This window comes from Leuresthes tenuis, unplaced genomic scaffold, assembly GCF_036924035.1.
Source record: "Leuresthes tenuis unplaced genomic scaffold, fLeuTen1.0.hap1 SCAF_12, whole genome shotgun sequence".
Classification (NCBI taxonomy): domain Eukaryota; kingdom Metazoa; phylum Chordata; class Actinopteri; order Atheriniformes; family Atherinopsidae; genus Leuresthes; species Leuresthes tenuis.
Window position 1 is genome coordinate 1103695 of NW_027325366.1, and position 25314 is coordinate 1129008.

The window sequence follows — 25314 nt, forward strand, 5'->3', positions numbered from 1 at the left end:
TGCCCTGCTCCCGCAGTGACGGATAATCGTACTCTGGTTTCTCTTCATAACGTACAAGTCTTTCGCCTTTTACTAAAGACTTCCGTGGAGAGCAGCACTAATGAGTTGTTTCTATTTTTGGCAGGCTTTACCTTTGCGGGTGAAGTCCTTTCTGTCTGTGCAAAAGAAATCTTGTTCCTGTGCAGAGTGACTTCCCTGAGTAGAGTCGCCTTACTTGTTGTGACTGTGCCGATGTTGCTTGAATGGTGCTCGCGGGAGTGCAAAGTTATACCATTTAAAAGGGCTGAAGAGTGCTCAGTGCAGCGGGTGGGCGGAGGTGCAAAGTGACTCTCTGGCCACCTATGGCCATAAAAAGAACACCGCGACAAGTGCGCATTGTGCCAGGAAGGGCCCTCGGACGTGAACCAGTGGACAGTTATCGCTTCTCGGCCTTTTGGCTAAGATCAAGTGTAGTATCTGTTCTTATCAGTTTAATATCTGATATGTCCTCTATACGAGGACTACAGATTAAATGGATTTTTAGGAACAGGAGTTGAAAAAGGAGCTTGCTCCGTTCACTCCAAGCATCGACCCCGTACTGCAGTGCCGCTTGGAACGGTGCGCTCTTCTCTGCTCTTGTGAAAAAGCAAACAGTGGTGCAGGATGGAAGTTTCTTTTAGTCTGCTGAGAAAAGGGAGTGAATGCGAGGCAGACTTTAACACGGCTCTGGGAGTGTCTTTCGCCTTTTACTAAAGACTTCCGTGGAGAGCAGCACTAATGAGTTGTTTCTATTTTTGGATGGCTTTACCTTTGCGGGCTAAGTCTTTTCTGTTTGTGCAAAAGAAAATCATGTTGCTGTGCAGAGTGACTTCTCGGAGTAGAGTAGAGCCAAGTAGATTCTTATTTGTTGTTTCTCTATCTTTTGGTTAAGACTATGATTGCCTTCTCTGTGTCCTTGATTTTGTGCATGCTTTGGCATTAAGAACCTGTGCTTAAGAGGTATTTTTGTGCTTGATTAAAGTTTTCCAACTATATTGTAGTTAAAATTCTTTATCAAAATGTTTTTGGTTGTTTTTGCTTTCTTGCTCATTGCAGGTTGAAATACTGCAATGGCATTTGGAATTGCACCTGGAGGGTCCCCATCCAACAATGGCAAGACCCCCAGGGCTTCTAGGGCCTGAAACATCTCCCACCCATGATTGTCTTGCAGAAAAACAGAGGCTACATCCACTACCAGGGACAGCCGAAACTCTGCCGCGTGGGGAGCATGGGCATCTGTTGGACGCCTGCACAAAGGTATTTTGTCGCAAATGTAGAGAAATTGGTCACACCATCGAAGAGTGTACGAATGGCAGAAAGTGCAATCTCTGTGGAGAATAAAACCACCTCTTCAGAGATTGCCCAAAATCTTTTGCCAACAAGTTGAAATCCCTAAAAATACAGGAAGGAGGTGGAAATGGAGGGCAGTCAGAGGCAGTTGATGAGCTATTTAAAACAGCTAGGCTGGGAAATTCAAATTTACCACCAAAACCCCTGAATGGTGGACAGCAGTCAGGTGAGGCAGAAGACGGGGAGGGGCCTGCAGAAGCCCCACAAATGGAAAGCTCCTTTTAGGTTGAGGAAAGGCAAGGCAAGTTTATTTGTAGAGCACAATTCGTAAACAAAATTGCTTTACAGCTACATAAAATCACAAGAAGGCCAATAAAATAATTCCATAAAAGATAGAAAATAACTAATTAATTAACTTAAAAGCGAAGAGTGCAAATAAAATACTTTCAGTTGTCATGTGCACAGCTAAATAGAACTGTTTTAAAGTCTATTCTCTGAGCGGCAGAAAGCTAGTGCAGAGACCTGAGCACTGGACTAATATGGTGATATTTTCTGGTTCTAGTCAGGACTGAATGAACTGCTCTCCATCATTGGAGGCTTAAACTTTGATTAAAAGTAACCTATAAAAGCAATAGTTTGGCTTCTAATGACTGAAACAAAACCCAGAAGAGTGGAGCAGCAGCTACCCCGGAACTAAAATGTTTGCAGATTAAAACAGTAAGGCTTTTCATTATCTTTCTGATCACTTCTTCTTTTAAACAACCAAGGAACTTGCAGCACAAATGTATTTCTTTCCCTTCCTCCCCATCTCTATAGCCACACCCATCCACACTGGGAAATTTCTCAGTTGAGGCAAACCCTCACGGCTGGGCAGCTGCATATCTCCAGTGCAGACATGCTGCAGCATTTGGCAAACCTGGCTAAACATCCACTTCAGTGGTCACATTTCCTCTTTTTTTCATTTTGTTCCTCCCCATCTCTAAGGCAATGCCCACCTGCCTGGGGTGACTGCACTGTATGACCTCACCTGACAACTGCGCAGCTGCATATCTGTTGTGTAGACATGCTGCAGCATTCAGCATACCTTACTAAACATCCATTTTAAAGATGGCAAGGTGTTATAAAACAGTGACACAAGGTCAAAAAAGGGTAAGGTAGACCAGAAATGTTCATGTTAAACAGCCAAATCAGGGGAAAGCGCGAACGCAGTCCCCCACTACCAGAAATTATGCAGTCGAGATTCCCACATTTGGGGAATTCGCAAGGGTCAGTACAGTCGGTGTGCAATGACTGAGCCTCGCCTTGAGTGAACCACCTTCTTGATCATGGTGTCTCTCCTGCCAGGTAAGTATGAGTTGGAAATGTCAGAGGCTGATACCTCTTTCCCAGGTGCCTCAATCGGCTGGACGGTGCTGCAACTTCAACTGTCTGGTGTGCCATGCCAGCAGCAGCAGCTACCCCGAAACTAAAATGTTTGCAGATTAAAACAGTAAGGCTTTTCATTATCTTTCTGATCACTTCTTCTTTTAAACAACCAAGGAACTTGCAGCACAAAATGTATTTCTTTCCCCTCCTCCCCATCTCTAAAGCCACACCCACACTGGGAAATTTCTCAGTTGAGGCAAACCCTCACGGCTGAGCGGCTGCATATCTCCAGTGCAGACATCCTGCAGCATTTGGCAAACCTTGCTAAACATCCACTTCAGTGGTCACATGTCCACTTTTTTCATTTTGTTCCTCCCCATCTCTAAGGCAATGTCCACCTGCCTGGGGTGACTGCACTGTATGACCTCACCTGACTGCGCAGCTGCATATCTGTTGTGTAGACATGCTGCAGCATTCAGCGTACCTTACTAAACATCCATTTTAAAGATGGCAAGGTGTTGCTAAAACAGTGACACAAGGTCAAAAAAGGGTAATGTAGACCAGAAATATTCATATTAAACAGCCAAATCAGGGGAAAGCGCGAACGCAGTCCCCCACTACCAGAAATTATGCAGTCGAGATTCCCACATTTGGGGAATTCGCAAGGGTCAGTACAGTCGGTGTGCAATGACTGAGCCTCACCTTGAGTGAACCACCTTCTTGATCATGGTGTCTCTCCTGCCAGGTAAGTATGAATTGGAAATGTCAGAGGCTGATACCTCTTTTTCAGGTGCCTCACTCGGCCGGACGGTGCTGCAACTTCAACTGTCTGGTGTGCCATGCCAGCAGCAGCAGCTACCCCGAAACTAAAATGTTTGCAGATTAAACAGTAAGGCTTTTCATTATCTTTCTGATCACTTCTTCTTTTAAACAACCAAGGAACTTGCAGCACAAACGTATTTCTTTCCCCTCCTCCCCATCTCTAAAGCCACACCCACCCACACTGGAAAATTTCCCAGTTGAGGCAAACCCTCACGGCTGAGCAGCTGCATATCTCCAGTGCAGACATGCTGCAGCATTTGGCAAACCTTGCTAAACATCCACTTCATTAGACACATGTCCTCTTTTTTCATTTTGTTCCTCCCCATCTCTAAGGCAATGCCCACCTGCCTGGGGTGACTGCACTGTATGACCTCACCTGACAACTGCGCAGCTGCATATCTGTTGTGTAGACATGCTGCAGCATTCAGCGTACCTTACTAAACATCCATTTTAAAGACGGCAAGGTGTTGTTAAAACAGTGACACAAGGTCAAAAAACGGGAATTTTAGATGAGATATACTGATGTTAAACTGCCAAATCAAGGGAAAGCGCGAACGCAGTCCCCCACTACCAGAAATTATGCAGTCGAGATTCCCACATTTGGGGAATTCGCAAGGGTCAGTACAGTCGGTGTGCAATGACTGAGCCTCGCCTTGAGTGAACCACCTTCTTGATCATGGTGTCTCTCCTGCCAGGTAAGTATGAATTGGAAATGTCAGAGGCTGATACCTCTTTCCCAGGTGCCTCACTCGGCCGGACGGTGCTGCAACTTCAACTGTCTGGTGTGCCATGCCAGCAGCAGCAGCTACCCCGAAACTAAAACGTTTGCAGATTAAAACAGTAAGGCTTTTCATTATCTTTCTGATCACTTCTTCTTTTAAACAACCAAGGAACTTTCAGCACAAATGTATTTCTTTCCCCTCCTCCCCATCTCTAAAGCCACACCCACACTGGGAAATTTCTCAGTTGAGGCAAACCCTCACGGCTGGGCAGCTGCATATCTCCAGTGCAAACATGCTGCAGCATTTGGCAAACCTTGCTAAACATCCACTTCAGTGGTCACATGTCCTCTTTTATCATGTTGTTCCTCCCCATCTCTAAGGCAATGCCCACCTAACTGGGGTGACTGCACTGTATGACCTCACCTGACTGCGCAGCTGCATATCTGTTGTGTAGACATGCTGCAGCATTCAGCGTACCTTACTAAACATCTATTGTAAAGATGGCAAGGTGTTGCTAAAACAGTGACACAAGGTCAAAAAAGGGTAATGTAGACCAGAAATATTCATGTTAAACAGCCAAATCAGGGGAAAGCGCGAACGCAGTCCCCCACTACCAGAAATTATGCAGTCGAGATTCCCACATTTGGGGAATTCGCAAGGGTCAGTACAGTCGGTGTGCAATGACTGAGCCTCGCCTTGAGTGAACCACCTTCTTGATCATGGTGTCTCTCCTGCCAGGTAAGTATGAATTGGAAATGTCAGAGGCTGATACCTCTTTTTCAGGTGCCTCACTCGGCCGGACGGTGCTGCAACTTCACCTGTCTGGTGTGCCATGCCAGCAGCAGCAGCTACCCCGAAACTAAAATGTTTGCAGATTAAACAGTAAGGCTTTTCATTATCTTTCTGATCACTTCTTCTTTTAAACAACCAAGGAACTTGCAGCACAAATGTATTTCTTTCCCCTCCTCCCCATCTCTAAAGCCACACCCACACTGGGAAATTTCTCAGTTGAGGCAAACCCTCACGGCTGGGCAGCTGCATATCTCCAGTGCAAACATGCTGCAGCATTAGGCAAACCGTGCTAAACATCCACTTCAGTGGTCACATGTCCTCTTTTTTCATTTTGTTCCTCCCCATCTCTAAGGCAATGCCCACCTGCCTGGGGTGACTGCACTGTATGACCTCACCTGACAACTGTGCAGCTGCATATCTGTTGTGTAGACATGCTGCAGCATTCAGCGTACCTTACTAAACATCCATTTTAAAGACGGCAAGGTGTTGTTAAAACAGTGACACAAGGTCAAAAAAGGGAATTTTAGATGAGATATACTGATGTTAAACAGCCAAATCAGGGGAAAGCGCGAACGCAGTCCCCCACTACCAGAAATTATGCATCGAGATTCCCACATTTGGGGAATTCGCAAGGGTCAGTACAGTCGGTGTGCAATGACTGAGCCTCGCCTTGAGTGAACCACCTTCTTGATCATGGTGTCTCTCCTGCCAGGTAAGTATGAGTTGGAAATGTCAGAGGCTGATACCTCTTTCCCAGGTGCCTCACTCGGCCGGACGGTGCTGCAACTTCAACTGTCTGGTGTGCCATGCCAGCAGCAGCAGCTACCCCGAAACTAAAACGTTTGCAGATTAAAACAGTAAGGCTTTTAATTATCTTTCTGATCACTTCTTCTTTTAAACAACCAAGGAACTTTCAGCACAAATGTATTTCTTTCCCCTCCTCCCCATCTCTAAAGCCACATCCACACTGGGAAATTTCTCAGTTGAGGCAAACCCTCACGGCTGGGCAGCTGCATATCTTCAGTGCAAACATGCTGCAGCATTAGGCAAACCGTGCTAAACATCCACTTCAGTGGTCACATGTCCACTTTTTTCATTTTGTTCCTCCCCATCTCTAAGGAAATGCCCACCTGCCTGGGATGACTGCACTGTATGACCTCATCTGACAACTGCGCAGCTGCATATCTGTTGTGCAGACATGCTGCAGCATTCAGCGTACCTTACTAAACATCCATTTTAAAGATGGCAGGTGTTGCTAAAACAGTGACACAAGGTCATAAAAGGGTAATGCAGACCAGAAATATTCATGTTAAACAGCAAAATCAGGGGAAAGCGCGAACGCAGTCCCCCACTACCAGAAATTATGCAGTCGAGATTTCCACATTTGGGGAATTCGCAAGTGTCAGTACAGTCGGTGTGCAATGACTGAGCCTCGCCTTGAGTGAACCACCTTCTTGATCATGGTGTCTCTCCTGCCAGGTAAGTATGAGTTGGAAATGTCAGAGGCTGATACCTCTTTCCCAGGTGCCTCACTCGGCCGGACGGTGCTGCAACTTCAACTGTCTGGTGTGCCATGCCAGCAGCAGCTACCCCGAAACTAAAACGTTTGCAGATTAAAACAGTAAGGGTTTTCATTATCTTTCTGTTCATTTCTTCTTTTAAACGACCAAGGAACTTGCAGCACAAATGTATTTCTTTCCCCTCCTCCCCATCTCTAAAGCCACACCCACCCACACTGGGAAATTTTCTCAGTTGAGGCAAACCCTCACGGCTGGGCAGCTGCATATCTCCAGTGCAGACATGCTGCAGCATTTGGCAAACCTTGCTAAACATCCACTTCGTTAGACACATGTCCTCTTTTTTCATTTTGTTCCTCCCCATCTCTAAGGCAATGCCCACCTGCCTGGGGTGACTGCACTGTATGACCTCACCTGACAACTGTGCAGCTGCATATCTGTTGTGTAGACATGCTGCAGCATTCAGCATACCTTACTAAACATCCATTTTAAAGACGGCAAGGTGTTGTTAAAACAGTGACACAAGGTCAAAAAAGGGAATTTTAGATGAGATATACTGATGTTAAACAGCCAAATCAGGGGAAAGCGCGAACGCAGTCCCCCACTACCAGAAATTATGCAGTCGAGATTCCCACATTTGGGGAATTCGCAAGGGTCAGTACAGTCGGTGTGCAATGACTGAGCCTCGCCTTGAGTGAACCACCTTCTTGATCATGGTGTCTCTCCTGCCAGGTAAGTATGAATTGGAAATGTCAGAGGCTGATACCTCTTTTTCAGGTGCCTCACTCGGCCGGACGGTGCTGCAACTTCAACTGTCTGGTGTGCCATGCCAGCAGCAGCAGCTACCCCGAAACTAAAATGTTTGCAGATTAAACAGTAAGGCTTTTCATTATCTTTCTGATCACTTCTTCTTTTAAACAACCAAGGAACTTGCAGCACAAATGTATTTCTTTCCCCTCCTCCCCATCTCTAAAGCAACACCCACACTGGCAAATTTCTCAGTTGAGGCAAACCCTCACGGCTGGGCAGCTGCATATCTCCAGTGCAGACCTGCTAGAGCATTAGGCAAACCTTGCTAAACATCCACTTCAGTGGTAACATGTCCACTTTTTTCATTTTGTTCCTCCCCATCTCTAAGGCAATGCCCACCTGCCTGGGGTGACTGCACTGTATGACCTCATCTGACAACTGCGCAGCTGCATATCTGTTGTGCAGACATGCTGCAGCATTCAGCGTACCTTACTAAACATCCATTTTAAAGATGGCAGGTGTTGCTAAAACAGTGACACAAGGTCATAAAAGGGTAATGCAGACCAGAAATATTCATGTTAAACAGCCAAATCAGGGGAAAGCGCGAACGCAGTCCCCCACTACCAGAAATTATGCAGTCGAGATTCCCACATTTGGGGAATTCGCAAGGGTCAGTACAGTCGGTGTGCAATGACTGAGCCTCGCCTTGAATGAACTACCTTCTTGATCATGGTGTCTCTCCTGCCAGGTAAGTATGAGTTGGAAATGTCAGAGGCTGATACCTCTTTCCCAGGTGCCTCACTCGGCCGGACGGTGCTGCAACTTCAACTGTCTGGTGTGCCATGCCAGCAGCAGCAGCTACCCCGAAACTAAAATGTTTGCAGATTAAAACAGTAAGGCTTTTCATTATCTTTCTGATCACTTCTTCTTTTAAACAACCAAGGAACTTGCAGCACAAATGTATTTCTTTCCCCTCCTCCCCATCTCTAAAGCCACACCCATCCACACTGGGAAATTTCTCAGTTGAGGCAAACCCTCACGGCTGGGCAGCTGCATATCTCCAGTGCAGACATGCTGCAGCATTAGGCAAACCTTGCTAAAGATCCACTTCAGTGGTCACATGTCCTCTTTTTTCATTTTGTTCCTCCCCATCTCTAAGGCAATGCCCACCTGCCTGGGGTGACTGCACTGTATGACCTCACCTGACAACTGCGCAGCTGCATATCTGTTGTGTCGACATGCTGCAGCATTTGGCAAACCTTGCTATCTTGCATATCTCCACTGCAGACAGACAACCAAGGAACTTGCAGCAAAAATGTATTTCTTTCAGCGCATCTCCAAGCATAACCGGGAGAATTGCTTGAAAGAAACGCGACACCGAATGAGCGCTCAGAACAAAGCCTCAATACGGTGTTTCCCGTGATTTTTGTGGCTGCCTTGTCTTTTGCACAGAGTAAAAGACAAGGCAGCCATCGAATAGGGCCCGATTGTTCCTACTTGGTCAGCCGAGGAGCAAGGGGGAGCAAGCGTCTCAACCAAGCAAAGCTCACCATGGGGAAGGTGGCTATGCCAACTGGCCTGGTGCCCTGCTCCCGCAGTGACGGATAATCGTACTCTGGTTTCTCTTCATAACGTACAAGTCTTTCGCCTTTTACTAAAGACTTCCGTGGAAGGCAGCACTAATGAGTTGTTTCTATTTTTGGCAGGCTTTACCTTTGCGGGTGAAGCCCTTTCTGTCTGTGCAAAAGAAATCTTGTTCCTGTGCAGAGTGACTTCCCTGAGTAGAGTCGCCTTACTTGTTGTGACTTTGCCGATGTTGCTTGAATGGTGCTTGCGGGAGTGCAAAGTTATACCATTTAAAAGGGCTGAAGAGTGCTCAGTGCAGCGGTTGGGCGGAGGTGCAAAGTGACTCTCTGGCCACCTATGGCCATAAAAAGAACACCGCGACAAGTGCGCATTGTGCCAGGAAGGGCCCTCGGACGTGAACCAGTGGACAGTTATCGCTTCTCGGCCTTTTGGCTAAGATCAAGTGTAGTATCTGTTCTTATCAGTTTAATATCTGATATGTCCTCTATACGAGGACTACATATTAAATGGATTTTTAGGAACAGGAGTTGAACAAGGAGCTTGCTCCGTTCACTCCAAGCATCGACCCGGTACTGCAGTGCCGCTGGGAACGGTGCGCTCTTCTCTGCTCTTGTGAAAAAGCAAACAGTGGTGCAGGATGGAAGTTTCAGGGAGCCCAAGATGAAATTTTCTTTTAGTCTGCTGAGAAGAGGGAGTGAATGCGAGGCAGGCTTTAACACGGCTCTGGGAGCGAGCCGAGTGCGGGCTAACCGGGAGAATTGCTTGAAAGAAACGCGACACCGAATGAGCGCTCAGAACAAAGCCTCAATACGGTGTTTCCCGTGGTGTTTGTGGCTGCCTTGTCTTTTTCACAGAGTAAAAGACAAGGCAGCCATCGAATAGGGCCCGATTGTTCCTACTCGGTCAGCCGGGGAGCAAGGGGGAGCAAGCGTCTCAACCAAGGAAAGCTCACCATGGGGAAGGTGGCTATGCCAACATGCCTGGTGCCCTGCTCCCGCAGTGACACATAATCGTACAATGGTTTCTCTTCATAACGTACTAGTCTTTCGCCTTTTACTAAAGACTTCCGTGGAGAGCAGCACTAATGAGTTGTTTCTATTTTTGGCAGGCTTTACCTTTGCGGGTGAAGCCCTTTCTGTCTGTGCAAAAGAAATCTTGTTCCTGTGCAGAGTGACTTCCCTGAGTAGAGTCGCCTTACTTGTTGTGACTGTGCCGATGTTGCTTGAATGGTGCTCGCGGGAGTGCAAAGTTATACCATTTAAAAGGGCTGAAGAGTGCTCAGTGACTCTATGGCCATAAAAAGAACACCGCGACAAGTGCGCATTGTGCCAGGAAGGGCCCTCGGACGTGAACCAGTGGACAGTTATCGCTTCTCGGCCTTTTGGCTAAGATCAAGTGTAGTATCTGTTCTTATCAGTTTAATATCTGATATGTCCTCTATACGAGGACTACATATTAAATGGATTTTTAGGAACAGGAGTTGAAAAAGGAGCTTGCTCCGTTCACTCCAAGCATCGACCCGGTACTGCAGTGCCGCTGGGAACGGTGCACTCTTCTCTGCTCTTGTGAAAAAGCAAACAGTGGTGCAGGATGGAAGTTTCAGGGAGCCCAAGATGAAATTTTCTTTTAGTCTGCTGAGAAAAGGGAGTGAATGCGAGGTAGACTTTAACACGGCTCTGGGAGCGAGCCGAGTGCGGGCTAACCGGGAGAATTGCTTGAAAGAAACGCGACACCGAATGAGCGCTCAGAACAAAGCCTCAATACGGTGTTTCCCGTGGTGTTTGTGGCTGCCTTGTCTTTTGCACAGAGTAAAAGACAAGGCAGCCATCGAATAGGGCCCAATTGTTCCTACTTGGTCAGCCGAGGAGCAAGCGTCTCAACCAAGCAAAGCTCACCATGGGGAAGGTGGCTATGCCAACTGGCCTGGTGCCCTGCTCCCGCAGTGATGGATAATCGTACTCTGGTTTCTCTTCATAACGTACAAGTCTTTCGCCTTTTACTAAAGACTTCCGTGGAAAGCAGCACTAATGAGTTGTTTCTATTTTTGCCAGGCTTTACCTTTGCGGGTGAAGCCCTTTCTGTCTGTGCAAAAGAAATCTTGTTCCTGTGCAGAGTGACTTCCCTGAGTAGAGTCACCTTACTTGTTGTGACTGTGCCGATGTTGCTTGAATGGTGCTCGCGGGAGTGCAAAGTTATACCATTTAAAAGGGCTGAAGAGTGCTCAGTGCAGCGGGTGGGCGGAGGTGCAAAGTGACTCTCTGGCCACCTATGGCCATAAAAAGAAAACCGCGACAAGTCCGCATTGTGCCAGGAAGGGCCCTCGGACGTGAACCAGTGGACAGTTATCGCTTCTCGGCCTTTTGGCTAAGATCAAGTGTAGTATCTGTTCTTATCAGTTTAATATCTGATATGTCCTCTATACGAGGACTACATATTAAATGGGTTTTTAGGAACAGGAGTTGAAAAAGGAGCTTGCTCCGTTCACTCCAAGCATCGACCCGGTACTGCAGTGCCGCTGGGAACGGTGCACTCTTCTCTGCTCTTGTGAAAAAGCAAACAGTGGTGCAGGATGGAAGTTTCAGGGAGCCCAATATGAAATTTTCTTTTAGTCTGCTGAGAAAAGGGAGTGAATGCGAGGCAGACTTTAACACGGCTCTGGGAGCGAGCCGAGTGCGGGCTAACCGGGAGAATTGCTTGAAAGAAACGCGACACCGAATGAGCGCTCAGAACAAAGCCTCAATACGGTGTTTCCCGTGGTGTTTGTGGCTGCCTTGTCTTTTGCACAGAGTAAAAAAAAAGGCAGCCATCGAATAGGGCCCGATTGTTCCTACTTGGTCAGCCGAGGAGCAAGGGGGAGCAAGCGTCTCAACCAAGCAAAGCTCACCATGGGGAAGGTGGCTATGCCAACTGGCCTGGTGCCCTGCTCCCGCAGTGACGGATAGTCGTACTCTGGTTTCTCTTCATAACGTACAAGTCTTTCGCCTTTTACTAAAGACTTCCGTGGAGAGCAGCACTAATGAGTTGTTTCTATTTTTGGCAGGCTTTCCCTTTGCGGGTGAAGCCCTTTCTGTCTGTGCAAAAGAAATCTTGTTCCTGTGCAGAGTGACTTCCCTGAGTAGAGTCGCCTTACTTGTTGTGACTGTGCCGATGTTGCTTGAATGGTGCTCGCGGGAGTGCAAAGTTATACCATTTAAAAGGGCTGAAGAGTGCTCAGCTGGAGAGTGCTCAGTGCAGCGGGTGGGCGGAGGTGCAAAGTGACTCTCTGGCCACCTATGGCCATAAAAAGAACACCGCGACAAGTGCGCATTGTGCCAGGAAGGGCCCTCGGACGTGAACCAGTGGACAGTTATCGCTTCTCGGCCTTTTGGCTAAGATCAAGTGTAGTATCTGTTCTTATCAGTTTAATATCTGATATGTCCTCTATACGAGGACTACATATTAAATGGATTTTTAGGAACAGGAGTTGAAAAAGGAGCTTGCTCCGTTCACTCCAAGCATCGACCCTGTACTGCAGTGCCGCTGGGAACGGTGCGCTCTTCTCTGCTCTTATGAAAAAGCAAACAGTGGTGCAGGATGGAAGTTTCTTTTAGTCTGCTGAGAAAAGGGAGTGAATGCGAGGCAGACTTTAACATGGCTCTGGGAGCGAGCCGGGTGCCGGCTAACCGGGAGAATTGCTTGAAAGAAACGCGACACCGAATGAGCGCTCAGAACAAAGCCTCAATACGGTGTTTCCCGTGGTGTTTGTGGCTGCCTTGTCTTTTGCACAGAGTAAAAGACAAGGCAGCCATCGAATAGGGCCCGATTGTTCCTACTTGGTCAGCTGAGGAGCAAGGGGGAGCAAGCGTCTCAACCAAGCAAAGCTCACCATGGGGAAGGTGGCTATGCCAACTGGCCTGGTGCCCTGCTCCCGCAGTGACGGATAATCGTACTCTGGTTTCTCTTCATAACGTACAAGTCTTTCGCCTTTTACTAAAGACTTCCGTGGAAAGCAGCACTAATGAGTTGTTTCTATTTTTGGCAGGCTTTACCTTTGCGGGTGAAGGCCTTTCTGTCTGTGCAAAAGAAATCTTGTTCCTGTGCAGAGTGACTTCCCTGAGTAGAGTCGCCTTACTTGTTGTGACTGTGCCGATGTTGCTTGAATGGTGCTTGCGGGAGTGCAAAGTTATACCATTTAAAAGGGCTGAAGAGTGCTCAGTGCAGCGGGTGGGCGGAGGTGCAAAGTGACTCTCTGGCCACCTATGGCCATAAAAAGAACACCTGAAACATCTCCCACCCATGATTGTCTTGGAGAAAAACAGAGGCTACATCCACTACCAGGGACAGCCGAAACTCTGCCGCGTGGGGAGCATGGGCATCTGTTGGACGCCTGCACAAAGGTATTTTGTCGCAAATGTAGAGAAATTGGTCACACCATCGAAGAGTGTACGAATGGCAGAAAGTGCAATCTCTGTGGAGAATAAAACCACCTCTTCAGAGATTGCCCAAAATCTTTTGCCAACAAGTTGAAATCCCTAAAAATACAGGAAGGAGGTGGAAATGGAGGGCAGTCAGAGGCAGTTGATGAGCTATTTAAAACAGCTAGGCTGGGAAATTCAAATTTACCACCAAAACCCCTGAATGGTGGACAGCAGTCAGGTGAGGCAGAAGACGGGGAGGGGCCTGCAGAAGCCCCACAAATGGAAAGCTCCTTTTAGGTTGAGGAAAGGCAAGGCAAGTTTATTTGTAGAGCACAATTCGTAAACAAAATTGCTTTACAGCTACATAAAATCACAAGAAGGCCAATAAAATAATTCCATAAAAGATAGAAAATAACTAATTAATTAAATTAAAAGCGAAGAGTGCAAATAAAATACTTTCAGTTGTCATGTGCACAGCTAAATAGAACTGTTTTAAAGTCTATTCTCTGAGCGACAGAAAGCTAGTGCAGAGACCTGAGCACTGGACTAATATGGTGATATTTTCTGGTTCTAGTCAGGACTGAATGAACTGCTCTCCATCATTAGAGGCTTAAACTTTGATTAAAAGTAACCTATAAAAGCAATAGTTTGGCTTCTAATGACTGAAACAAAACCCAGAAGAGTGGTGCGACAGTGAAGCTCTGGAGCACCTTTGAAGAAGCACCTTTAGCAGCAGTAAGTTGGTTTCCTGTGTGACGTTAGCAGTCTCTTTATCGGCTATCATATAGCAGCATTTGGCAAACCTTCAGCGTACCTTATTAATCATCCATTTTAAAAATGGCAAGGTGTTATAAAACAGTGACACAAGGTCAAAAAAGGGTAATGTAGATCAGAAATATTCATGTTAAACAGCCAAATCAGGGGAAAGCGCGAACGCAGTCCCCCACTACCAGAAATTATGCAGTCGAGATTCCCACATTTGGGGAATTCGCAAGGGTCAGTACAGTCGGTGTGCAATGACTGAGCCTCACCTTGAATGAACCACCTTCTTGATCATGGTGTCTCTCCTGCCAGGTAAGTATGAGCTGGAAATGTCAAAGGCTGATACCTCTTTCCCAGGTGCCTCACTCGGCCCGACGGTGCTGCAACTTCAACTGTCTGGTGTGCCATGCCAGCAGCAGCAGCTACCCCGGAACTAAAACGTTTGCAGATTAAAAGAGTAAGGCTTTTCATTATCTTTCTGATCACTTCTTCTTTTAAACAACCAAGGAACTTGCAGCACAAATGTATTTCTTTCCCCTCCTCCCCATCTCTAAAGCCACACCCACACTGGGAAATTTCTGTTGAGGCAAACCCTCACGGCTGGGCAGCTGCATATCTCCAGTGCAGACATGCTGCAGCATTTGGCAAACCTTGCTAAACATCCACTTCAGTGGTCACATGTCCTCTTTTTTTCATTTTGTTCCTCCCCATCTCTAAGGCAATCCTCACCTGACAACTGCGCAGCTGCATATCTGTTGTGCAGACATACTGCAGCATTCAGCGTACCTTACTAAACATCCATTTTAAAGACGGCAAGGTGTTGCTAAAACAGTGACACAAGGTCAGAAAAGGGTAATGTAGACCAGAAATATTCATGTTAAACAGCCAAATCAGGGGAAAGCGCGAACGCAGTCCCCCACTACCAGAAATTATGCAGTCGAGATTCCCACATTTGGGGAATTCGCAAGGGTCAGTACAGTCGGTGTGCAATGACTGAGCCTCGCCTTGAGTGAACCACCTTCTTGATCATGGTGTCTCTCCTGCCAGGTAAGTAAGAGTTGGAAATGTCAGAGGCTGATACCTCTTTCCCAGGTGCCTCACTCGATCGGACGGTGCTGCAACTTCAACTGTCTGGTGTGCCATGCCAGCAGCAGCAGCTACCCCGAAACTAAAACGTTTGCAGAATAAAACAGTAAGGCTTTTCATTATCTTTCTGATCACTTCTTCTTTTAAACAACCAAGGAACTTGCAGCACAAATGTATTTCTTTCCCCTCCTCCCCATCTCTAAAGCAACGCCCACACTGGCAAATTTCTCAGTTGAGGCAAACCCTCACGGCTGGGCAGCTGCATATCTCCAGTGCAGACATGCTGCAGCATTTGGCAAACCTTGCTAAACATCCACTTCAGTGGTCACATGTCCTCTTTTTTTCATTTTGTTCCTCCCCATCTCTAAGGCAATGCCCACCTGCCTGGGGTGACTGCACTGTATGACCTCACCTGACAACTGCGCAGCTGCATATCTGTTGTGTAGACATGCTGCAGCATTCAGCGTACCTTACTAAACATCCATTTTAAAGACGGCAAGGTTTTGCTAAAACAGTGACACAAGGTCAAAAACGGGTGAAGTAGACCAGAAATATTTATGTTAAACAGCCAAATCAGGGGAAAGCGCGAACGCAGTCCCCCACTACCAGAAATTATGCAGTCGAGATTCCCACATTTGGGGAATTCGCAAGGGTCAGTACAGTCGGTGTGCAATGACTGAGCCTCACCTTGAGTGAACCACCTTCTTGATCATGGTGTCTCTCCTGCCAGGTAAGTATGAGTTGGAAATGTCAGAGGCTGATACCTCTTTCCCAGGTGCCTCACTCGATCGGACGGTGCTGCAACTTCAACTGTCTGGTGTGCCATGCCAGCAGCAGCAGCTACCCCGAAACTAAAATGTTTGCAGATTAAAAGAGTAAGGCTTTTCATTATCTTTCTGATCACTTCTTCTTTTAAACAACCAAGGAACTTGCAGCACAAATGTATTTCTTTCCCCTCCTCCCCATCTCTAAAGCCACACCCACCCACACTGGGAAATTTCCCAGTTGAGGCAAACCCTCACGGCTGGGCAGCTGCATATCTCCAGTGCAGACATGCTGCAGCATTTGGCAAACCTTGCTAAACATCCACTTCAGTGGTCACATGTCCACTTTTTTCATTTTGTTCCTCCCCATCTCTAAGGCAATGCCCACCTGCCTGGGGTGACTGCACTGTATGACTTCACCTGACAACTGCGCAGCTGCATATCTGTTGTGTAGACATGCTGCAGCATTCAGCGTACCTTACTAAACATCCATTTTAAAGATGGCAAGGTGTTATAAAACAGTGACACAAGGTCAAAAAAGGGTAATGTAGACCAGAAATATTCATGTTAAACAGCCAAATCAGGGGAAAGCGCGAATGCAGTCCCCCACTACCAGAAATTATGCAGTCGAGATTCCCACATTTGGGGAATTCGCAAGGGTCAGTACAGTCGGTGTGCAATGACTGAGCCTTGCCTTGAGTGAACCACCTTCTTGATCATGGTGCCTCTCCTGCCAGGTAAGTATGAGTTGGAAATGTCAGAGACTGATACCTATTTCCCAGGTGCCTCACTCGGCCGGACGGTGCTGCAACTTCAACTGTCTAATGTGCCATGCCAGCAGCAGCAGCTACCCCGAAACTAAAACGTTTGCAGATTAAAACAGTAAGGCTTTTCATTATCTTTCTGATCACTTCTTCTTTTAAACAACCAAGGAACTTGCAGCACAAATGTATTTCTTTCCCCTCCTCCCCATCTCTAAAGCCACACCCACCCACACTGGGAAATTTCCCAGTTGAGGCAAACCCTCACGGCTGGGCAGCTGCATATCTCCAGTGCAGACATGCTGCAGCATTTGGCAAACCTTGCTAAACATCCACTTCAGTGGTCACATGTCCTCATTTTTCATTTTGTTCTTCCCCATCTCTAAGGAAATGCCCACCTGCCTGGGGTGACTGCACTGTATGACCTCATCTGACAACTGCGCAGCTGCATATCTGTTGTGTAGACATGCTGCAGCATTCAGCGTACCTTACTAAACATCCATTTTAAAGACGGCAAGGTGTTGCTAAAACAGTGACACAAGGTCAAAAAAGGGAATTTTAGATGAGATATACTGATGTTCAACAGCCAAATCAGGGGAAAGCGCGAACGCAGTCCCCCACTACCAGAAATTATGCAGTCGAGATTCCCACATTTGGGGAATTCGCAAGGGTCAGTACAGTCGGTGTGCAATGACTGAGCCTCGCCTTGAGTGAACCACCTTCTTGATCATGGTGTCTCTCCTGCCAGGTAAGTATGAGTTGGAAATGTCAGAGGCTGATACCTCTTTCCCAGGTGCCTCACTCGGCCGGACGGTGCTGCAACTTCAACTGTCTGGTGTGCCATGCCAGCAGCAGCAGCTACCCCGAAACTAAAATGTTTGCAGATTAAAACAGTAAGGCTTTTCATTATCTCTCTGATCACTTCTTCTTTTAAACAACCAAGGAACTTGCAGCACAAATGTATTTCTTTCAGCGCATCTCCAAGCATCGACCCGGTACTGCAGTGCCGCTGGGAACGGTGCGCTCTTCTCTGCTCTTGTGAAAAAGCAAACAGTGGTGCAGGATGGAAGTTTCAGGGAGCTCAAGATGAAATTTTCTTTTAGTCTGCTGAGAAAAAGGAGTGAATGCGAAGCAGACTTTAACACGGCTCTGGGAGCGAGCCGGGTGCCGGCTAACCGGGAGAATTGCTTGAAAGAAACGCGACACCGAATGAGCGCTCAGAACAAAGCCTCAATACGGTGTTTCCCATGGTGTTTGTGGCTGCCTTGTCTTTTGCACAGAGTAAAAAACAAGGCAGCCATCGAATAGGGCCCGATTGTTCCTACTTGGTCAGCCGAGGAGCAAGAGGGAGCAAGCGTCTCAACCAAGCAAAGCTCACCATGGGGAAGGTGGCTATGCCAACTGGCCTGGTGCCCTGCTCCCGCAGTGAAGGATAATCGTACTCTGGTTTCTCTTCATAACGTACAAGTCTTTCGCCTTTTACTAAAGACTTCCGTGGAGAGCAGCACTAATGAGTTGTTTCTATTTTTGGCAGGCTTTACCTTTGCGGGTGAAGCCCTTTCTGTCTGTGCAAAAGAAATCTTGTTCCTGTGCAGAGTGACTTCCCTGAGTAGAGTCGCCTTACTTATTGTGACTGTGCCGATGGTGCTCGCGGCATTGCAAAGTTATACCATTTAAAAGGGCTGAAGAGTGCTCAGTGACTCTCTGGCCACCTATGGCCATAAAAAGAACACCGCGACAAGTGCGCATTGTGCCAGGAAGGGCCCTCGGACGTGAACCAGTGGACAGTTATCGCTTCTCTGCCTTTTGGCTAAGATCAAGTGTAGTATCTGTTCTTATCAGTTTAATATCTGATATGTCCTCTATACGAGGACTACATATTAAATGGATTTTTAGGAACAGGAGTTGAAAAAGGAGCTTGCTCCGTTCACTCCAAGCATCGACCCGGTACTGCAGTGCCGCTGGGAACGGTGCGCTCTTCTCTGCTCTTGTGAAAAAGCAAACAGTGGTGCAGGATGGAAGTTTCAGGGAGCCCAAGATGAAATTTTCTTTTAGTCTGCTGAGAAAAGGGAGTGAATGCGAGGCAGACTTTAACACGGCTCTGGGAGCGAGCCGAGTGCGGGCTAACCGGGAGAATTGCTTGAAAGAAACGCGACTCCGAATGAGCGCTCAGAACAAAGCCTCAATACGGTGTTTCCCGTGGTGTTTGTGGCTGCCTTGTCTTTTGCACAGAGTAAAAGACAAGGCAGCCATCGAATAGGGCCCGATTGTTCCTACTTGGTCAGTTGAGGAGCAAGGGGGAGCAAGCGTCTCAACCAAGCAAAGCTCACCATGGGGAAGGTGGCTATGGCAACTGGCCTGGTGCCCTGCTCCCGCAGTGACGGATAATCGTACTCTGGTTTCTCTTCATAATGTACAAGTCTTTCGCCTTTTACTAAAGACTTCCGTGGGGAGCAGCACTAATGAGTTGTTTCTATTTTTGGCAGGCTTTACCTTTGCGGGTGAAGCCCTTTCTGTCCGTGCAAAAGAAATCTTGTTCCTGTGCAGAGTGACTTCCCTGAGTAGAGTCGCCTTACTTGTTGTGACTGTGCCGATGTTGCTTGAATGGTGCTCGCGGGAGTGCAAAGTTATACCATTTAAAAGGGCTGAAGAGTGCTCAGTGCAGCAGAGGTGCAAAGTGACTCTCTGGCCACCTATGGCCATAAAAAGAAAACCGCGACAAGTGCGCATTGTGCCAGGAAGGGCCCTCGGACGTGAACCAGTGGACAGTTATCGCTTCTCGGCCTTTTGGCTAAGATCAAGTGTAGTATCTGTTCTTATCAGTTTAATATCTGATATGTCCTCTATACGAGGACTACATATTAAATGGATTTTTAGGAACAGGAGTTGAAAAAGGAGCTTGCTCCGTTCACTCCAAGCATCGACCCGGTACTGCAGTGCCGCTGGGAACGGTGCGCTCTTCTCTGCTCTTGTTAAAAAGCAAACAGTGGTGCAGGATGGAAGTTTCTTTTAGTCTGCTGAGAAAAGGGAGTGAATGCGAGGCAGACTTTAACACGGCTCTGGGAGCGAGCCGATTGCGGGCTAACCGGGAGAATTGCTTGAAAGAAACGCGACACCGAATGAGCGCTCAGAACAAAGCCTCAATACGGTGTTTCCCGTGGTGTTTGTGGCTGCCTTGTCTTTTGCACAGAGTAAAAGACAAGGCAGCCATCGAATAGGGCCCGATTGTTCCTACTTGGTCAGCCGAGGAGCAAGGGGGAGCAAGCGTCTCAACCAAGCAAAGCTCACCATGGGGAAGGTGGCTATGGCAACTGGCCTGGTGCCCTGCTCCCGCAGTGACGGATAATCGTACTCTGGTTTCTCTTCATAACGTACAAGTCTTTCGCCTTTTACTAAAGACTTCCGTGGGGAGCAGCACTAATGAGTTGTTTCTATTTTTGGCAGGCTTTACCTTTGCGGGTGAAGCCCTTTCTGTCCGTGCAAAAGAAATCTTGTTCCTGTGCAGAGTGACTTCCCTGAGTAGAGTCGCCTTACTTGTTGTGACTGTGCCGATGTTGCTTGAATGGTGCTCGCGGGAGTGCAAAGTTATACCATTTAAAAGGGCTGAAGAGTGCTCAGTGCAGCAGAGGTGCAAAGTGACTCTCTGGCCACCTATGGCCATAAAAAGAAAACCGCGACAAGTGCGCATTGTGCCAGGAAGGGCCCTCGGACGTGAACCAGTGGACAGTTATCGCTTCTCGGCCTTTTGGCTAAGATCAAGTGTAGTATCTGTTCTTATCAGTTTAATATCTGATATGTCCTCTATACGAGGACTACATATTAAATGGATTTTTAGGAACAGGAGTTGAAAAAGGAGCTTGCTCCGTTCACTCCAAGCATCGACCCGGTACTGCAGTGCCGCTGGGAACGGTGCGCTCTTCTCTGCTCTTGTTAAAAAGCAAACAGTGGTGCAGGATGGAAGTTTCTTTTAGTCTGCTGAGAAAAGGGAGTGAATGCGAGGCAGACTTTAACACGGCTCTGGGAGCGAGCCGATTGCGGGCTAACCGGGAGAATTGCTTGAAAGAAACGCGACACCGAATGAGCGCTCAGAACAAAGCCTCAATACGGTGTTTCCCGTGGTGTTTGTGGCTGCCTTGTCTTTTGCACAGAGTAAAAGACAAGGCAGCCATCGAATAGGGCCCGATTGTTCCTACTTGGTCAGCCGAGGAGCAAGGGGGAGCAAGCGTCTCAACCAAGCAAAGCTCACCATGGGGAAGGTGGCTATGCCAACTGGCCTGGTGCCCTGCTCCCGCAGTGACGGATAATCGTACTCTGGTTTCTCTTCATAACGTACAAGTCTTTCGCCTTTTACTAAAGACTTCCTTGGAGAGCAGCACTAATGAGTTGTTTCTATTTTTGGCAGGCTTTACCTTTGCGGGTGAAGCCCTTTCTGTCTGTGCAAAAGAAATCTTGTTCCTGTGCAGAGTGACTTCCCTGAGTAGAGTCGCCTTACTTGTTGTGACTGTGCTGATGTTGCTTGACACAAAGTCCAAAAAAGGTAATGTAGACCAGAAATATTCATGTTAAACAGGCAAAACAGGGGAAAGCGCGAACGCAGTCCCCCACTACCAGAAATTATGCAGTCGAGATTCCCACATTTGGGGAATTCGCAAGGGTCAGTACAGTCGGTGTGCAATGACTGAGCCTCGCCTTGAGTGAACCACCTTCTTGATCATGGTGTCTCTCCTGCCAGGTAAGTATGAGCTGGAAATGTCAGAGGCTGATACCTCTTTCCCAGGTGCCTCACTCGGCCAGACGGTGCTGCAACTTAGACTGTCTGGTGTGCCATGCCAGCAGCAGCAGCTACCCCGAAACTAAAACCTTTGCAGATTAAAACAGTAAGGCTTTTCATTATCTTTCTGATCACTTCTTCTTTTAAACAACCAAGGAACTTGCAATAAAAATGTATTTCTTTCAGCGCATCTCCAAGCATCGACCCGGTACTGCAGTGCCGCTGGGAACGGTGCGCTCTTCTCTGCTCTTGTGAAAAGGCAAACAGTGGTGCAGGATGGAAGTTTCAGGGAGCCCAAGATGAAATTTTCTTTTAGTATGCTGAGAAAAGGGAGTGAATGCGAGGCAGACTTTAACACGGCTCTGGGAGCGAGCCGAGTGCGGGCTAACCGGGAGAATTGCTTGAAAGAAACGCGACACCGAATGAGCGCTCAGAACAAAGCCTCAATACAGTGTTTCCCGTGGTGTTTGTGACTGCCTTGTCTTTTGCACAGAGTAAAAAACAAGGCAGCCATCGAATAGGGCCCGATTGTTCCTACTTGGTCAGCCGAGGAGCAAGGGGGAGCAAGCGTCTCAACCAAGCAAAGCTCACCATGGGGAAGGTGGCTATGCCAACTGGCCTGCTGCCCTGCTCCCGCAGTGACGGATAATCGTACTCTGGTTTCTCTTCATAACGTACAAGTCTTTCGCCTTTTACTAAAGACTTCCGTGGAGAGCAGCACTAATGAGTTGTTTCTATTTTTGGCAGGCTTTACCTTTGCGGGTGAAGCCCTTTCTGTCTGTGCAAAAGAAATCTTGTTCCTGTGCAGAGTGACTTCCCTGAGTAGAGTCGCCTTACTTGTTGTGACTGTGCCGATGTTGCTTGATTGGTGCTCGCGGGAGTGCAAAGTTATACCATTTAGAAGGGCTGAAGAGTGCTCAGTTCAGCGGGTGGGCGGAGGTGCAAAGTGACTCTCTCGCCACCTATGGCCATAAAAAGAACACCGCGACAAGTGCGCATTGTGCCAGGAAGGGCCCTCGGACGTGAACCAGTGAACAGTTATCGCTTCTCGGCCTTTTGTCTAAGATCAAGTGTAGTATCTGTTCTTATCAGTTTAATAACTTATATATCCTCTATACGTGGACTACATATTAATTGGATTTTTAGGAACAGGAGTTGAAAAAGGAGCTTGCTCCGTTCACTCCAAGCATCGACCCGGTACTGCAGTGCCGCTGGGAACGGTGCGCTCTTCTCTGCTCTTGTGAAAAAGCAAACAGTGGTGCAGGATGGAAGTTTCAGAGAGCCCAAGATGAAATTTTGTTTTAGTCTGCTGAGAAAAGGGAGTGAATGCGAGGCAGACTTTAACACGGCTCTGGGAGCGAGCCGAGTGCGGGCTAACCGGGAGAATTGCTTGAAAGAAACGCGACACCGAATGAGCGCTCAGAACAAAGCCTCAATACGGTGTTTCCCGGTGCCCCTTTCATGGTGCTTTGGACATTACTGACTCCAGGAGCCAGAGCACAAATTTGCATATTTCTTCCAGAGAGCAGTGTTTGACAATCGGCCATGTTGCCACTAGAGGACGCCACCCACGGACCTCCGGGAGCCAGGCTCCACCTCTGCACACTTGGGGCGGCTTCCTGATTCTATTTACTGCGAGAAAAGTGCTTAAAAATCGGCCTTGTATCCGCAAAAATCTGCCTCAAATTGCCTCCGATAGCAATGCTCCAACTTGGCACACTTTTCCCCAAGACAGGGGTGCCAAGTTGGGGCAGTTTCCCTGGTTCAATTACCCCCGAGAAAAGTGTTCAAAAATCGGCCTCATGTCCGCGAAAATGCCCTTCAATTGACCCCCTGGAGCCAGGCACCAAGTTGGTAAAATACCGCACCGAGAAAAGCGCTTGAAAATCGGCCTTGTGTCCACGAAAATCCGCCTCAAATTACCTCCGTGAGTCATGCTCACATTGTGATGGCACACTTTCCCCCAAGACAAGTGTGCCAAGTTGGAGCGGTCGAATTTGCCCCAAGGAAAGTGTCCGAAATTAAACCCCCTCAAGCAGGCAGCACCCTCTCTGAATGGAGCCACCCTCCTCCGTTCAGTCTTCCACTGGATCTCCAAACCTCCAGGAACCATGCCTACCAGCGGGCCCTCTGCACCCACACTTAAGCACCCCTCCACGGACTGCACCATCCATCCACACCTGCGGAAACTCCGCGCCCCTGGTACTATAAACCTTTTTAAAAAGTGGCCAGATTGGAAAAAAAAATTTGGCCACTTATTAATTATTTTTATAGTACCAGGGGCGTGGAGTTCCAGGCAGTTCGGATCCTTGTTGCAGTCCATGGAGGGTGGCTTAAATGTGGGTGCACGGGGCCGGCTGTTGGGGATGGTTTCCTGGAGGTTAGAAGAAACAGGGGATGACTGACCAGAGGGGGCTCATGGGCGGGTGCAGCCGGCTCTAGGAGGTCTAATTTCGGACAATTTTCTCGGGGCATAGTGGATTGAAGACTGACAGCTGGCGGTCAATTGAGGTGTATTTTCGCGGAGAAAAGAACGATTTTTAAGCACTTTTTCCGGGGGATATTTTACCAACTTTGGGCCTGGCTCCAGGAGGTCAGTTGAGGGGGATTTTCGCGGACATTAGGCCGATTTTTGAGCACTTTTCTCGGGGGAAATTGGACTAGGTAAACCTCTCCAATTTAGCACACTTTCCACCGGGGAAAAGGACACCCCTTTGGATCGAAGAGTCCCGACTTCTGGAGGTCAATTGAGGCGGATTTTTGCTGAGAAATGATCGATTTTTAAGCACTTTTCTCGGGCGGAATTTATCAACTTGGGGCCTGGCCCCCTGATAATTCATAAAAGAACCAGGCTCCAGGCCCCCTAAGCTGGAAAACACACCCTTACTCAATCATCTCTCCTTGGGTAAAAACTCTTCCTTGAGCCCCCTGATAATATACATAAGAACAAGGCTCCAAGCCCCCTGTCCGAGAAAACACACCCGTACATAAGCACCTTTCCTTGGGTAATAACTCTGCCTTGAACCCCCTGATAATTCATAAAAGAACCAGGCTCCAGGCCCCCTGTCCTAGAAAACACACCCTTATTTAAGCACCTCTCCTTGGGCAAAAACTCTGCCTTGAGCCCCCAGGTACTGTCTAAAAGAACCAGGCTCCAGGCCTCCTGTCCTGAAAAACACACCCTTATTCAAGCACCTTTCCTTGGGCAAAAACTCTGTCTTGAGCCCCCAGGTACTGTCTAAAAGAACCAGGCTCCAGGCCCCCTGTCCTGGAAAACGCACCCTTATTCAAGCACATCTCCTTGGGCAAAAACTCTGCCTTGAGCCCCCTGGTACTGTCTAAAAGATCCAGGCTCCAGGCCCCCTGTCCTGAAAAACACACCCTTATTCAAGCACCTTTCCTTGGGCAAAAACTCTGCCGTGAGACCCCTGGTACTGTGTAGAAGAACCAGGCTCCAGGCCCCCTGTCCTGGAAAATGCACCCTTATCCAAGCACCTCTCCTGGGGCAAAAAATATGCCTTGAGCCCCCTGGTACTGTCTAAAAGAACCAGGCTCCAGGCGTCCTGTCCTGGAAAACGCACCCTTATTCATAATAATCCCAGGTTTCTTTACAGCACTGTTGCCAGGCTGACAAAGAGTCCGAGCTCTGTTGAGCCATGTATTCCTTTAACTCTCAGCAGTGATGATTTCATGACATTCTTTATCAATAAAATTGTTTCTATCAGAGAGAAGATTGATGGAATCCTTCCAACTATTATCACTGATGTATTATCAAGTAGAGCAGCTTTAGAAGTATCTTTAGAACCTGATTTGTATTTAGACGGCTTCTGCCCAGTTGATCTATCTGAGCTAACAACAGCAATAGTCTCTTCTAAACCATCAACTTGTATGTTAGACCCAATCCCAACCA

At 47.8% G+C, this 25314-nt stretch overlaps 34 non-coding genes across 34 annotated transcripts; 20 read left to right on the plus strand and 14 right to left on the minus strand.

Annotated features, from left to right (window-relative positions):
• The first annotated feature begins 28 nt into the window (after nt 1-28).
• On the plus strand, nt 29-142 carry LOC140320951 (U5 spliceosomal RNA). The gene has a single exon (XR_011918719.1). It is a non-coding gene; the product is annotated as a U5 spliceosomal RNA (small nuclear RNA).
• Nucleotides 143-417: 275 nt separating this feature from the next.
• On the plus strand, nt 418-608 carry LOC140320383 (U2 spliceosomal RNA). The gene has a single exon (XR_011918237.1). It is a non-coding gene; the product is annotated as a U2 spliceosomal RNA (small nuclear RNA).
• A 1888-nt stretch (nt 609-2496) lies between these two features.
• On the minus strand, nt 2497-2660 carry LOC140320140 (U1 spliceosomal RNA). The gene has a single exon (XR_011918015.1). It is a non-coding gene; the product is annotated as a U1 spliceosomal RNA (small nuclear RNA).
• Nucleotides 2661-3262: 602 nt separating this feature from the next.
• Nucleotides 3263-3426, minus strand: LOC140320563 (U1 spliceosomal RNA). Its single transcript, XR_011918399.1, has one exon. It is a non-coding gene; the product is annotated as a U1 spliceosomal RNA (small nuclear RNA).
• A 608-nt stretch (nt 3427-4034) lies between these two features.
• Nucleotides 4035-4198, minus strand: LOC140320532 (U1 spliceosomal RNA). The gene has a single exon (XR_011918370.1). It is a non-coding gene; the product is annotated as a U1 spliceosomal RNA (small nuclear RNA).
• Nucleotides 4199-4799: 601 nt separating this feature from the next.
• LOC140320152 (U1 spliceosomal RNA) lies at nt 4800-4963 on the minus strand. The gene has a single exon (XR_011918026.1). It is a non-coding gene; the product is annotated as a U1 spliceosomal RNA (small nuclear RNA).
• A 603-nt stretch (nt 4964-5566) lies between these two features.
• Nucleotides 5567-5729, minus strand: LOC140266147 (U1 spliceosomal RNA). Its single transcript, XR_011906803.1, has one exon. It is a non-coding gene; the product is annotated as a U1 spliceosomal RNA (small nuclear RNA).
• A 603-nt stretch (nt 5730-6332) lies between these two features.
• Nucleotides 6333-6496, minus strand: LOC140265816 (U1 spliceosomal RNA). The gene has a single exon (XR_011906506.1). It is a non-coding gene; the product is annotated as a U1 spliceosomal RNA (small nuclear RNA).
• Nucleotides 6497-7102: 606 nt separating this feature from the next.
• On the minus strand, nt 7103-7266 carry LOC140320164 (U1 spliceosomal RNA). Its single transcript, XR_011918037.1, has one exon. It is a non-coding gene; the product is annotated as a U1 spliceosomal RNA (small nuclear RNA).
• Nucleotides 7267-7868: 602 nt separating this feature from the next.
• LOC140266134 (U1 spliceosomal RNA) lies at nt 7869-8032 on the minus strand. The gene has a single exon (XR_011906791.1). It is a non-coding gene; the product is annotated as a U1 spliceosomal RNA (small nuclear RNA).
• An 854-nt stretch (nt 8033-8886) lies between these two features.
• On the plus strand, nt 8887-9000 carry LOC140265838 (U5 spliceosomal RNA). The gene has a single exon (XR_011906527.1). It is a non-coding gene; the product is annotated as a U5 spliceosomal RNA (small nuclear RNA).
• Nucleotides 9001-9275: 275 nt separating this feature from the next.
• LOC140266431 (U2 spliceosomal RNA) lies at nt 9276-9466 on the plus strand. Its single transcript, XR_011907061.1, has one exon. It is a non-coding gene; the product is annotated as a U2 spliceosomal RNA (small nuclear RNA).
• A 409-nt stretch (nt 9467-9875) lies between these two features.
• LOC140266093 (U5 spliceosomal RNA) lies at nt 9876-9989 on the plus strand. The gene has a single exon (XR_011906760.1). It is a non-coding gene; the product is annotated as a U5 spliceosomal RNA (small nuclear RNA).
• A 239-nt stretch (nt 9990-10228) lies between these two features.
• Nucleotides 10229-10419, plus strand: LOC140266213 (U2 spliceosomal RNA). The gene has a single exon (XR_011906862.1). It is a non-coding gene; the product is annotated as a U2 spliceosomal RNA (small nuclear RNA).
• A 399-nt stretch (nt 10420-10818) lies between these two features.
• LOC140265860 (U5 spliceosomal RNA) lies at nt 10819-10932 on the plus strand. Its single transcript, XR_011906547.1, has one exon. It is a non-coding gene; the product is annotated as a U5 spliceosomal RNA (small nuclear RNA).
• Nucleotides 10933-11207: 275 nt separating this feature from the next.
• On the plus strand, nt 11208-11398 carry LOC140266428 (U2 spliceosomal RNA). Its single transcript, XR_011907058.1, has one exon. It is a non-coding gene; the product is annotated as a U2 spliceosomal RNA (small nuclear RNA).
• A 409-nt stretch (nt 11399-11807) lies between these two features.
• LOC140320783 (U5 spliceosomal RNA) lies at nt 11808-11921 on the plus strand. Its single transcript, XR_011918564.1, has one exon. It is a non-coding gene; the product is annotated as a U5 spliceosomal RNA (small nuclear RNA).
• Nucleotides 11922-12211: 290 nt separating this feature from the next.
• Nucleotides 12212-12402, plus strand: LOC140266503 (U2 spliceosomal RNA). Its single transcript, XR_011907128.1, has one exon. It is a non-coding gene; the product is annotated as a U2 spliceosomal RNA (small nuclear RNA).
• Nucleotides 12403-12788: 386 nt separating this feature from the next.
• Nucleotides 12789-12902, plus strand: LOC140265755 (U5 spliceosomal RNA). The gene has a single exon (XR_011906450.1). It is a non-coding gene; the product is annotated as a U5 spliceosomal RNA (small nuclear RNA).
• Nucleotides 12903-14178: 1276 nt separating this feature from the next.
• Nucleotides 14179-14342, minus strand: LOC140320630 (U1 spliceosomal RNA). Its single transcript, XR_011918444.1, has one exon. It is a non-coding gene; the product is annotated as a U1 spliceosomal RNA (small nuclear RNA).
• Nucleotides 14343-14913: 571 nt separating this feature from the next.
• LOC140320582 (U1 spliceosomal RNA) lies at nt 14914-15077 on the minus strand. Its single transcript, XR_011918416.1, has one exon. It is a non-coding gene; the product is annotated as a U1 spliceosomal RNA (small nuclear RNA).
• Nucleotides 15078-15682: 605 nt separating this feature from the next.
• LOC140320685 (U1 spliceosomal RNA) lies at nt 15683-15846 on the minus strand. The gene has a single exon (XR_011918476.1). It is a non-coding gene; the product is annotated as a U1 spliceosomal RNA (small nuclear RNA).
• A 607-nt stretch (nt 15847-16453) lies between these two features.
• Nucleotides 16454-16617, minus strand: LOC140266157 (U1 spliceosomal RNA). Its single transcript, XR_011906812.1, has one exon. It is a non-coding gene; the product is annotated as a U1 spliceosomal RNA (small nuclear RNA).
• Nucleotides 16618-17225: 608 nt separating this feature from the next.
• Nucleotides 17226-17389, minus strand: LOC140320176 (U1 spliceosomal RNA). The gene has a single exon (XR_011918048.1). It is a non-coding gene; the product is annotated as a U1 spliceosomal RNA (small nuclear RNA).
• A 682-nt stretch (nt 17390-18071) lies between these two features.
• Nucleotides 18072-18185, plus strand: LOC140320952 (U5 spliceosomal RNA). The gene has a single exon (XR_011918720.1). It is a non-coding gene; the product is annotated as a U5 spliceosomal RNA (small nuclear RNA).
• Nucleotides 18186-18423: 238 nt separating this feature from the next.
• LOC140266457 (U2 spliceosomal RNA) lies at nt 18424-18614 on the plus strand. The gene has a single exon (XR_011907086.1). It is a non-coding gene; the product is annotated as a U2 spliceosomal RNA (small nuclear RNA).
• Nucleotides 18615-19023: 409 nt separating this feature from the next.
• On the plus strand, nt 19024-19137 carry LOC140265811 (U5 spliceosomal RNA). Its single transcript, XR_011906501.1, has one exon. It is a non-coding gene; the product is annotated as a U5 spliceosomal RNA (small nuclear RNA).
• A 267-nt stretch (nt 19138-19404) lies between these two features.
• Nucleotides 19405-19595, plus strand: LOC140266382 (U2 spliceosomal RNA). The gene has a single exon (XR_011907017.1). It is a non-coding gene; the product is annotated as a U2 spliceosomal RNA (small nuclear RNA).
• Nucleotides 19596-19981: 386 nt separating this feature from the next.
• LOC140265675 (U5 spliceosomal RNA) lies at nt 19982-20095 on the plus strand. Its single transcript, XR_011906378.1, has one exon. It is a non-coding gene; the product is annotated as a U5 spliceosomal RNA (small nuclear RNA).
• A 267-nt stretch (nt 20096-20362) lies between these two features.
• On the plus strand, nt 20363-20553 carry LOC140266385 (U2 spliceosomal RNA). Its single transcript, XR_011907019.1, has one exon. It is a non-coding gene; the product is annotated as a U2 spliceosomal RNA (small nuclear RNA).
• Nucleotides 20554-20939: 386 nt separating this feature from the next.
• On the plus strand, nt 20940-21053 carry LOC140265865 (U5 spliceosomal RNA). Its single transcript, XR_011906551.1, has one exon. It is a non-coding gene; the product is annotated as a U5 spliceosomal RNA (small nuclear RNA).
• Nucleotides 21054-21209: 156 nt separating this feature from the next.
• On the minus strand, nt 21210-21373 carry LOC140320188 (U1 spliceosomal RNA). The gene has a single exon (XR_011918059.1). It is a non-coding gene; the product is annotated as a U1 spliceosomal RNA (small nuclear RNA).
• Nucleotides 21374-22055: 682 nt separating this feature from the next.
• On the plus strand, nt 22056-22169 carry LOC140320954 (U5 spliceosomal RNA). Its single transcript, XR_011918721.1, has one exon. It is a non-coding gene; the product is annotated as a U5 spliceosomal RNA (small nuclear RNA).
• Nucleotides 22170-22444: 275 nt separating this feature from the next.
• On the plus strand, nt 22445-22635 carry LOC140320533 (U2 spliceosomal RNA). Its single transcript, XR_011918371.1, has one exon. It is a non-coding gene; the product is annotated as a U2 spliceosomal RNA (small nuclear RNA).
• The last annotated feature ends 2679 nt before the right edge of the window (nt 22636-25314 follow it).